The following is a 12,602-nucleotide window of genomic DNA, read 5'->3' on the forward strand; positions in this document are numbered from 1 at the left end:
CTCTGGCTAGATCATTTTGAGCAGCACGGAGATACGCATCTCCTGTATTAAAGGCGTCCAACGCCTCTGGGGGAAAACACGCGTCACGAAGAACAGTCCGGCGACGCCTGTGGTTCAGGGCACTCTCCACCTCTGAATTGGTGGCAGATAGCCCGTCGGCGCCCTCTGTCAAAGTAGCACCCGAGGCGCGTCCCGTGTCCACCTCCGCTTCCGGACCCGGCCTCGAACCTTGGCCGGCGGACATAGTCCGGCGGGCTCTCTTCTTTCTAAGAAAATCATGAGCATTAGTAAGACTCAAGGGCATAAACCCTAGGCGTTAAATTCGCACGCCATACCATTGCGCCAGAGTCTCGATCTGGCCGGCACTTCTTTTTGGCCCGCCTGGCTTCAGCGGCCCTTGTTGGCTGCCCACCGTGGGCTCGGCCTTCCGCCTCAAGGATTTACCCTGCGAAATGCTATTAGTACACGGCATGCAAGATAAAGCATGAGAATACTGGGTTTCCGGTCTTAGTTACCTTGGAGGCTGGAAGTAGTCCGGGATAGTCGGCCGTGATGGCCACTAAGGAGTTATCCTTGCTCAATTGATGAAATACTCCATCAATCAACTCCACGAATAAGTCCGGATCTTCTTGGGAGTCCGGATCGAGGGGTCGTTCCGGGTCCTCGGGTTGTGGAGCAGGGCTGTTTATTTCCTTCACAGCCTGGCGCAGCTCCTGCGTTTAAACATTGCTAGTCTAAGTACTCAACTACGGGAATTTCAAAAACGGATAGGCAAGTGAAAGCGTCCGCTCACCCAACTAGGAGGATTGTACATGGAGAATCCGCCTTCCGGGTTGACACGGAGGAATTCTTCCTGTCCCACCTTGTACAAAGCGGATAAGATTCTCGTTAAAGTGGCGGCCGAATTTGGCCACTTGCGACCGCACCGGGTAGCGTCATCCTCCCCGTTGAATTCCCACATGGGGTGGCCTCTGTATTGAAGCGGCTGCACCCCTCGCGTAATGCATATGGCCATGACCTTAATCATGGTCAGTCCGGAATGAGCCAACAACCTTATCTGACTCATCAAGTACAGGACGTCCCTGTCAGCTTCCCTCTGAGGGTTCCATGGGCGCCAACTCAGGCGCTTCTTCAACGGGGCATTATTGAACTCGGGGAGGTCGATCCGTACAGGGTCTGGCAGGGGGACGTCATCTATATAAAACCACTCCGAGGGCCAGTCTTCGGACGCCCTCTTGGGGTGCCGGATAGATATCCGGTCCCGGCGATGCGCCATAGTTCGACTCCGTCCACCTGATAAATAGACCCCTCCTGAGAACGGGGCACAAGGCAAAACAACCTCTTCCACATCGCGAAATGGGCCTCAACACCCAAGAACAGCTCACAGAGGGCCACGAAGCCCGCGATGTGCAAAATGGAGGCGGGCGTGAGATTATGTAGCTGGAGGCCGTAGAACTCCAGCAACCCTCGGAGAAATGGATGAATTGGCAATCCTAGTCCTCTCATCAAATAAGGTACTAAGCATACCCGCTCTCCTTGAGAGGGATTGGGAATGCCCTCCACCTGCTCTCCGCCGCTATAGGCAGCGATCCCGGCTCGAACTGGGACCATATATGCTGGGGGGAGAAGCCCCTTGGACTGAAGCACTACTAACTTGCTATGCGGGAAGGAACACCGCCCCCAATCTCCGGGCCGAGGGCTGGAGGGGCGAGAGGAGGAGCGGCACCGACTGGCCATGATGGAACGGATCTCTGTCAGAGGCGCTCTGATGAAGACTCGCGGAGGGAAGATGGTGCGAATTGGATCTAAATCCCCATCTCTTTTATGGGCGGCTCATTAACGCAACCGGGAGGGGGGGGGGTAAGTGAAAATAAAACCCCCTGGCTTTTCGCATTCGTTTGACGCGTGGAAGATGGTCAATATGGGGCACAGAAGCCAAGGAGGACAGCACACACTAGAAGCCGGACACTATTCGACGGATACAGAAAATTTGCAGGAGAACCTGCCTTGCAATGTCGAAGACAACTTGCATGCCAGACTGATCGTCATTGAAGCCTGGTTCGGGGGCTACTGAGGGAGTCCTAGATTAGGGGGTGTCCGGATGGTCGGACTAAGACCTTCGGCCAGACTCCCGGACTATGAAGATACAAGATTGAAGACTCCGTCCCGTGTCCGGATGGGACTTTCCTTGGCGTGGAAGGCAAGCTTGGCGATACGATATGAAGATCTCCTCCCATTGTATTCGACTCTGTGTAACCCTAGCCCTCTCCGATGTCTATATAAACCGGAGAGTTTTAGTCCGTAGGACGAACAACAATCATATCATACGCTAGCTTCTAGGGTTTAGCCACTCCGATCTCGTGGTAGATCTACTCTTGTACTACCCATATCATCAATATTAATCAAGCAGGAGTAGGGTTTTACCTCCATCGAGAGGGCCCGAACCTGGGTAAAAACATTGTGTCCCTTGTCTCCTATTACCATCCGCCTAGACGCCAGTTCGGGACACCCTACCCGAGGTCCGCCGGTTTTGACACCGACAAGGACGATGTGGGGATCGACTCCACCGAAGGAAATGAAGAGGGACGGCCCGGAGACGAGGCCCACCGGAGCCCTCCCGCGGCGAGTCGACGCTGGAGAGACGAAGAGGAACGAGGGGGCGGAGCGAATGGGTATGGGGGAGACGAAACCTCCCCCTGCCTCGACATAACCCCCTGGTCCCGCCCCTCAACAGTAGTACCGCGCGGGTGGGCGGTAGTACCGCTTGTCTACATAAGCGGTAGTACCTCGCACCACCAGCGGTAGTACCGCCCAGCAAGACTCAACAACTAGACACCAAACAGCTTGGCTCAAAAAGAAGGGAAAACAAACGGCAAGAAGAGGAAATTATGACTCAGCAACGAGAACCCTAGCAAGAGGACAGGAACCACACCTCTTCTAGAGAGGGCGGTGGCCGAGGCCACCTATGTTTGAGTCAAGAGGTATGGCGCCGCGAAGATTTTGACCTTGGGCGCATGACCAAAACTCATCTTTGAAGCACAAGTACCATAAAAAATTGCTAATGTGAAAGACACGATCAATTTATGCATAATGGGGGAGGGAGAGTTCATTGAGAGAACACCACTCCCCCTATTTCCGTGCCTACACCTAACTAGACAACAAGTTGAATGGTGGGGTGTGCATGGGTTCAAGACACATTGCTCGAATCAATGATATTTAGCTCGTGCCTTAACTCGTGAAATCTTGCTTCATCCAAGGGCTTCGTGAAAATATCTGCAAGATTATCATGAGTGGTGACATACTTGAGCTCGATCTCCCCTCGCCTAATGTGATCCCGGATGAAGTGATACCGAATCTCAATATGCTTCGTCTTGAAGTGTTGCACCGGGTAGTGAGAGATCTTGATGGCACTTTCATTATCACACCAAAGAGGCACTTTGTCACAAATGACACCGTACTCCTTTAAAGTTTGCCTCATCCATAAGAGTTGTGCACAACAACTCCCAGCCGCCACATACTCCGCTTCGGTGGATGAGAGAGACACACAACTTTGCTTCTTGGAAGACCAACTCACCAAAGAGCAACCAAGAAATTGGCACCCTCAGGAAGTGCACTTCCTATCCACTTTGTCTCCCACCCAATCGGAATCTGTATATCCTTCAAGCTTGAAGTTTGATCCTCTTGGGTACCATAAGCCAAAGTTTGGGGTATGAGCCAAATATCGAAAGATTCGCTTGACCGCCACAAAGCGGCTTTCCTTCGGCGCAGCTTGAAACCATGCACACGTTCCCACACTCAACATGATATCCGGTCTAGATGCACAAAGGTAAAGCAAGGAGCTAATCATGGAGCGATATACCTTTTGATCCACTACTTTACAATTGGGATCAATGTCAAGTTGGCACTTGGTGGACATTGGAGTAAAAGCCGGCTTGACATCACTTAGCTTGAATCTTTTTAGCATGTCTTGAGTGTATTTGGCTTGGTTGATGAAGGTACCTTCTCTTATTTGCTTGATATCGAAATCGAGAAAGAACTTCAACTCTCCAATCGAAGACATCTTGAACATAGAGGTCATGAGAGCAGCAAATTCCTCATTGAAAGCTTTGTTAGGGGAACCAAAGATAATATCATCAACATATAGTTGGCACACAAACAACTCCCCTTTGACCTTCTTAGTAAAAAGAGTGGGATCGATTTGCCCAACCTCAAATCCACGATCTTGCAACAACTCAGTAAGGTGGTCATACCATGCATGTGGGGCTTGCTTAAGGCCATAGAGTGCCTTATCGAGTTGATACACATGATTGGGGAAGTAGGGATCCTCGAACCTGGGGGGTTGCTTGACATAAACCAACTCATTAATAGGACCATTAAGAAAAGCACTCTTCACATCCATTTGTTGTAACTTAAAGTTGTGATGGGAAGCATAAGCAATCAACAAACGAATGGATTCAAGGCGAGCAACGGGAGCAAAGGTTTCACCGTAGTCGATACCCTCGACTTGGGAGTAGCCTTGTGCTACCAATCTTGCCTTGTTGCAACGATGGTCCCATGATCATCTTGCTTGTTCTTGAATATCCACTTGGTTCTAATGACATTGTGGTTCCCCGATGGCCTTGGCACCAATCTCCACACCTTGTTGTATTCGAAGTTGTTGAGTTCTTCATGCATTGCATTGAGCCAATCCAGATCTTCGAGCGCCTCATAGACCTTTTAGGGTTCAACACAAGAGACAAACGCGTGATGTTCACAATAGTTTGCTAATTGTCTATGAGTGCTTACCCCCTTTCTTAGGCTTCCAACCACATTCTCCATGAGATGACCTTTGGTGGTGAGCTTGGAAGCAATCTTTGCAGCATGACGCTCTAATTCCTCCTCGGATGTGGAAGGAGGAGGGGTAGCTACTTGATCATCTTGAGCGCCGTCTTGAGCTTGTTCTAGATCTTGAGCTTGCTCTTGATCTTAAACTTGCTCGAGGGGGAGAACTTGACCTTGGGCATCAATTAGTGGTTCACCACCATCTTGAGGTTGATCTTGCCCTTGATCTTGTTCATGAGGTTGAGGGCCTTCACTTTGTTCTTTGGAAGCGTGTGGGTCCTGGGTTGGTAATGGCTCCACTTGAGTGGAGCATTGTCCTTCTCCTTCGGCCACAAGGGGTTCCACAATGGATAGGATATGACCCCCACCCATTCTTATTATGGCTTGGGGAGGAATTTCATCTCCTACATCACAATTACCACTTTGCTCCACTTGGGAGCCATTATTATCGTCAAACTCTATGTTACACGTCTCCTCAATGAGTCTAGTGGACTTGTTGAGGACACGGTAAGCATGTGTAGCATAACCAACAAATATGCCCTCATAAGCTCTAGCCTCAAATTTAGACAAACAAACACCTTTCTTGAGAATGAAACACTTACACCCGAACACATGGAAGTACTTGAGGATGGGCTTGTTACCGGTAAGTATTTCATAAGGAGTCTTGTTAAGGCCTTTGCGGAGATAGAGCCGATTGGATGCATGACATGCTGTGTTTATGGCTTCAACCCAAAAGTTGTATGGAGACTTGAACTCCGCCATCATGGTCCTTGCCGCATCCATCAACGTCCAGTTCTTCCTCTCTGCGACACCATTTTTTTGAGGGGTATATGGTGCAGCATATTGATGCTTGATCCCCTCATCACTAAGAAACTCATCCAAGGTGTAGTTCTTGAAATTGGTGTCTTTGTCACTTCTTATTGTCAAGATCTTTGCATCATGTTGACGTTGAGCTTCATTTGCAAAGTCGATGACAGTTTGTTGAGTCTCACTCTTCCTCTTGATGAAAAATACGTGTACCTTGAATAATCATCCACAATCACCAAGCAATACTTTCTACCTCCAAGACTATCAAAGGATGGAGACCCAAAAAGATCCATGTGAAGGAGCTCCAAGGGTCTCTTCGAGTAGATGATAGTCATGGGAGGGTGAGCCTTTTCATGAAGCTTTCCTTCGATACAGGCACTCCAAGCATGATCTTTGGCAAAACTAACATTTGTTAGTCCACGGACATGGTCCCCCTTGAGAAGACTTTGAAAATATCTCATATTGACATGGGCTAAACGGCGATGCCAAAGCCATCCCACATCAACTTTAGCCATTAGGCATGTCACGATCTTAGTGGGTCGCTCCGAAAAGTTGATCACATAGAGACCGTTCTCGACATGCCCAACAAAGGCTACTTTAAGAGTCTTGCTCCACAAGAGGGCCATGGTATCAATATCAAAGAAAGTGGCAAAGCCCATGAGTGCAAGTTGACGAACAGAAAGTAGATTGTAAGCAAGGGACTCAACAAGCATGACTTTCTCGATCGTTAGATCATGAGAAATGACAACCTTGCCAAGACCAATACCTTAGAGGACGAGGCATCACCCCACTCGATGTTGGTGGGCATAGAAGGGATCTTGTGCACGTCCACCACCAAGTCCTTGCTTCCGGTCATATGATTTGTTGCTCCACTATCGAGCAACCATGATCCTCCACCGGAAGCGAACACCTACAAGAGATCAATGCTTGGTTTTAAGTACCCATTTTGTAATGGGTCCTTTGATGTTATCAACAAGGGTCTTGGGAACCCAAATAGACCATTCGATGTACTCATAAGGAGAACCAACAAATTTAGCATAAACATGCCCATCACTAGCACGACACAACACATAAGAAGGGTTAAAGTCATCGGCTTTGTTGGAATGAGTGGCATTGCCCCTTTTGGCATCACCACCCTTCACATTGTTCTTCTTCTCCTTAGGTGCACCCTCTCCCTCCTTCACAAAAGTTTACTTGAGATGAGGAGGTCATTTGGTCTTGTCGTTCTTCTTCTTGTTCTTGGACTTGGGTGTGAACCCAACTCCCTCCTTGGCCAAAACTTCCTTTTTTATTGCTCAAAAGATCATTGAGGTTCTTCTGTCCTTGAATGCATGTCACAAGGCCTTTCTCGAGCTGCTCTTTCAACTTGGCATTCTCCTCCACAAGATGCACATGCGCACAACACGGGTTAGTGGCATTTGCATTATCAATTAATACCATATGAGGAAAGGTGGCTTTTTGTTTGGTTAGCTTAACTTGGAGTTGATCATGAGACTCCTTGAGGCTAGCATGAGCACCCTTCAAGGCCTTGTGAGCCTTTTCAAGTAAATCAAACTCCTCATTAAGTCTAGCAAGGTCAACCCCAAGTTTAGCCTTCTCGGAGTTTAGCACACGAGAGACAACAAGAGCATGATCAAGATCTTTCTTTAATTTACCATGGTCATCATTGTGTGACTCCTCAAGAGCCAAACGATGCCCACGCTCTTCCTCAAGAGCATTAGAGAGATCCGATATCTCATCGGCATAGTCACGAATATGATCTTCCATCTTAGAGATGGTTTCTTCATGAGCCTCGATCATGTCATTGGCTTCACCAAGTTGTTCCAAGAGAGCAACGAAGTGCTTCTTGGATTTTCCCTTGAGTTTACTCATAAAAGACTCAAATTCATTTATTTCTTCATTAGATCCCTCATTTTCATAAATGCAATCCGTTAAGGAGGGATGAGTAATGATGGTGGTTTTGATGTTGGGGGTTACCTTGTTAGTGGTTTTAGCCATGAGGCACTTGGCGGTGATGTTCTCCTTGGGTGAATCGAAGAGAGAAACCCGGGGAGTTGTGGCAATGGCAACGGAGGCCATGGCCATTGCTTCACCATCTTCATCATCATCGTCATCCTCATGGTATTCTTCTTGAACCACCAACCCTCGAGTAGGAGTCTTTTTGGTGAAGTTTTTCTTGTTGGGGAAGGACTTAGCTTTGTCTTTTTGGATGAGCTTGCCACCATTGTCTTCCCGCTTCTCGTACGGACAATCCACAAAAAAGTGGCTCACATTGCCACAATTGTAACAAGTTCTCACTCGTTGCTTGCCCTTGAAGCCACTAGAGTTGTTCTTGTTGAAGTTGGGCCTTGTGTTCTTCTTGCTCCAAAATTGCCTTGAAGCAAGAGCCATGTGCTCATGATAATCATATTTTGTATCTTTTGGGTTGCCGTCCTCATTTTCCTCTTCTTCCTCTTCTTCCACAATCACCTTGGCCTTCAAGGCAAGGTTGGGCTTCTTTGTTCTTTGAGAACGCAACACCGTGTTGTCGGCAGTCTTGTCCAAGATGCTCATTGCCACGAACTCATCCAACACTTCACTTGAGGTCATGGAGTGGAAGTCCGGTCTTTGATGGATGACAGAGGACATGGCCTTGTTGTACGGCATCATGGCTTTTTGAGGAACTTGTGCTTGATCCAATTGGCATCCGTGTCCTTGCTTCCATGATCTCAGAGTGAGACCGCGAGTTTGGTTACTGTCCGAAAGAGCTCACGAGATTCTTCATCTTCTTTCATTGCAAACTCATCGGCTTCATCTTGCACCACTTCATAGTTGGAGCGTTGAATGCTTGCGGTTCCCCGATAGAGAGACACAACACAAAGCCATGCCTCTTTGGCCATGGCGTAGGGTCGAAGATGAGGGAGATCTTCGGGGAGAATCGCATCTTGGATGATGAAGAGTGCATTCTCATTGAATTGATTATCCATGGCTTCTCTAGGGGTGAAGTTGCTTCAGTCATGTGGATAGAAACCTTCTTTAATGATTCTCTGAAGATTAGTATTCACATGATTTAAATGACGCTTGAAGCGATACACCCAAGAATCAAAGTCCTCATTTTTCACAATCTTAGGACGAGGGCCGGCATGATTTAAACGAACAGAGGGAATCGGTCCTCCATAAGTTGGAGGTTCCACATGGGCAAACATGCCAGTGCCATTTCTACCACTAGTAGAAGGACCTTTTTCACTATTAGCTTCCCCCTTGTCGGAGTTAGCATCCGTCACCTTGTTAGTGGGATCACCCACTTTCATCGGCGAGGTAGATAGTTTAAGTCCTTCTAAGAATTTATTAAACATGCTTTCAACCTCGGTCGCCATGGAGGTTTTCAATGTGTCCAAAGCCACATTGAATTCCTCACAAGAGACCGCGGTTCCCCCATCAGCCGTAGACGAGCCCGGATTCACACTGGAGTGCTCCTCCGCACCGTCTGCTATGTCAACCATACTCTTCGGACGGCAAAGTCCTTAAAAAAGAGACGAGGCTCTGATACCAATTGAAGGAATCAATATAGTTGACTAGAGGGGGGGTGAATAGGCAACTAACAAATTTTAGCTTTTCTTTACCAAATTAAACTTTGCATCAAAGTAGGTTGTCTAAATATGCAACTAGGTGAGCAACCTATATGGTGCAACAACAACAAGTACACAAGCAAGCAAGGAATACAACACAAAAACCTTGCACAAGTAAAGGTACGAGATAACCAAGAGTAGAGCCGGTGAAGACGAGGATGTGTTACCGAAGTTTCTTCCTTGTTGAGGGAAGTACGTCTCCGTTAGAGCGGTGTGGACGCACAATGCTCCCCAAGAAGCCACTAGGGCCACCGTATTCTCCTCACGCCCTCACACAATGTGAGATGCCGTGATTCCACTATAGGTGCCCTTGAAGGCGGCGATCGAACCTTTACAAACAAGGTTGGGGCAATCTCCACAACTTAATTGGAGGCTCCCAGCGACACCACGTAGCTTCACCAAAATGGACTATGGCTCCACGGTGACCTCAACCGTCTAGGGTGCTCAAATACCCAAGTGTAAGAAGATCCGCTAGGGATTAGTGGGGGAATCAAATTTCTCTTGGTGGAAGTGTAGATCGGGGCCTTCTCAACCAATCCCGAGCAAATCAACAAGTTTGATTGGCTAGGGAGAGAGATCGGGTGAAAATGAAGCTTGGAGCAACAATGGAGCTTTTGGGGGAAGAGATGGGTCAACTTTGGGGAAGAAGACCCCCTTATATAGTGGGGGGAACAATCCAACCGTTACCCCCCAAAGTAGCCCCGTAGAGAGCAGTACTACCACAGGGGTGGGCGGTACTACCGCTGTGGCCAGCGGTACTACCGTCCCACCTCGTGGTACTGCTGCGCAGAAGAGTGGAGCGAGGAGCAAAGGGAGGACCTGGACCCAGAGCGGTACTACCATGGTGGTAATGGCGGTACTACCGCTTAAGAGCGGTACTACCGCCTCTACTGTCGCAACTAGTGCCGCAAAACCCGACACGAGAAAAGAGCCCTCGAGTCGAGGCAGTAGGAGCACGGAGCCGCAACGGTACTACGGCGGAGGGCTCCAAGCGGTACTACCGCTGTGGAGCGGTACTGCCGCTTGTAGCACTCGGGCGGTACTACCGTTTTGGCCCGCGGTACTACCGCTGGGACCAAACGATGCACACATGAAGGGGAATGAGCTCTCCATTGAAGCGGAAAGGCGCAGAGGGTGTGAAAAGGATGTGTACGTGTTGATTCGACCCTAGCCTTACCAAAGCGGACCCCCTCTTGATAGTATGGTGACTCCTACGAAACTAGTCCACCAAAACTGAATCGAAAGGGCAACACCGTCTTCGCTCGAAACTCCGAGGGGAGGGAATCGTCTCGTGCCAAAGGATGAATCTCTGAAACTCAACGCACACGATTAGTCCGCAAAAGCATTGTCATCAATCACCAAAACACCTTAGGGATAAATATGCCCTTACACCCATCATTTTATCCTTAATAGCAATGATACATGCGTGCCTTGCTACCCCTTTTGTCACTGGGTGAGGACACCGCAAGATCGAACCCATCACAAAGCACCTCTTCCCATTGCAAGAAAAATCAATCTAGTTGGCCTAACTAAACCAAAGATTCGGAGAAGAAATACGAGGCTATAACAATCATGCATATAAGAGATCAAAGAAACTCAAATATTATCCATGGATAGAACTGATCATAAACTCTAACTTCATCGGATCCCAACAAACACATCGCAAGAAGTCACGACATCAAATAGATGTCCAAGAACATCGAGGAGAACATTGTATTGAGAATCAAAAAGAGAGAGAAAACCATCTAGCTACTGCCTACTGATACGTCCATTTTGCATCATGGTTTGCTACTGATATTTATAATGTTTTTATGTTTAATAATGCTTAGGGGAGTAATTATAATGCCTTTTCTCTCGTAATATGCAAGGTTTACACAAAGAGGGAGAATACCGGCAGCTGGAATTCTGGACCTGAAAAAGCATGTTAGAGCTACCTATTCTGCACAACTCCACATAAACTAAAACTTTACGGAGTTTTTTATGGAATATTTAAGAACTATTGGAGAAAATAACTACTAGAGGGGGCACACCAGGTGGGCACAACCCACCGAGGCGCGCCAGGGAGCCCAGGCGCACCTTGGTGGGTTGTGCCCGTCTCGGCCCACCCCCGGTGTCCATATTCTAGTATATACGTCAATTTTACCTAGAAAAAATGAGGGGAGGACTTTCAGGACGAAGCGCCGCTGTCTCGAGGAGGAACTTGGGCAGGAGCACTTTTTCCCTCCGGTGGAGCGATTCCATCGGGGGAACTTCCCTCCCGGAGGGGTAAATTATTGTCATCTTCATCACCAACAACTCTCCTATCTTGGGGAGGGCAATTCCATCAACATCTTCAACATCACCATCTCCTATCAAACCCAAGTTCATCTCTTGTGTTCAATATTTGTATCGGAACCTTAGATTGGTGCTTGTGGGTGACTAGTAGTGTTGATTACATCTTGTAGTTGATTACTATATGGTTTATTTGGTGGAAGATTATATGTTCAAATCCATTATGCTATTTAATACCCCTCTGATCTTGAGCATGGTTATCATTTGTGAGTAGTTACTTTTGTTCTTGAGGTCACGGGAAAATCTTGTTGCAAGTAATCATGTGAACTTGATATGTGTTCGATATTTTGATGATATGTATGTTGTGATTCCCTTAGTGGTGTCATGTGAACGTCGACTACATGGCACTTGACCTAGTTATAGCCTACATGAATGCATTGTGGAGTAGTTATTAGATGATGGGTTGCGAGAGTGACAGAAGCTTAAACCCTAGTTTATGTGCTACTTCGTAAGGGGCTAACTTGGATCCAAGAGTTTATCGCTATGGTTAGATTTTATCTTAATACTTTTCTCGTAGTTGCGGATGCTTGCGAGGGGGTTAACCATAAGTAGGAGGTTTGTTCAAATAAGAACAACACCTAAGCACCGATCCACCCACATATCAAATTACCAAAGTAGAGAGAATCAAACCAACATGATGAAAGTGACTAGATGAAATTCCCATGCACCCTCAAGAATGTTTTGCTTATCATAAGAGACCGTTTTGGCCTGACCTTTGCCTCAAAAGAATTGGGCTACCTTGCTGCACTTTTGTTACAGTTACCATTACTCGCTCGTTATAAATTATCCTTCTATCAAACTACTCATTACTTATAATTTCAGTGCTTGCAGAGAATACCTTGCTGAAAACTACTTGTCATTTCCTTCTGCTCCTCGTTGGGTTAGACACTCTTACTTATCAAAAGGACTACGATTGATCCCCTATACTTGTGGGTCATCACCTACCGACCCGTAGGTCTATGGTGAACTACTCATGCATCATCGGAGGAGCACCAATGAGGAAGATGAACCCCTCCGTGATTGTGTTCCCCTCAG

This window comes from Triticum aestivum, chromosome 7B, assembly GCF_018294505.1.
Source record: "Triticum aestivum cultivar Chinese Spring chromosome 7B, IWGSC CS RefSeq v2.1, whole genome shotgun sequence".
Lineage (NCBI taxonomy): Eukaryota > Viridiplantae > Streptophyta > Magnoliopsida > Poales > Poaceae > Triticum > Triticum aestivum.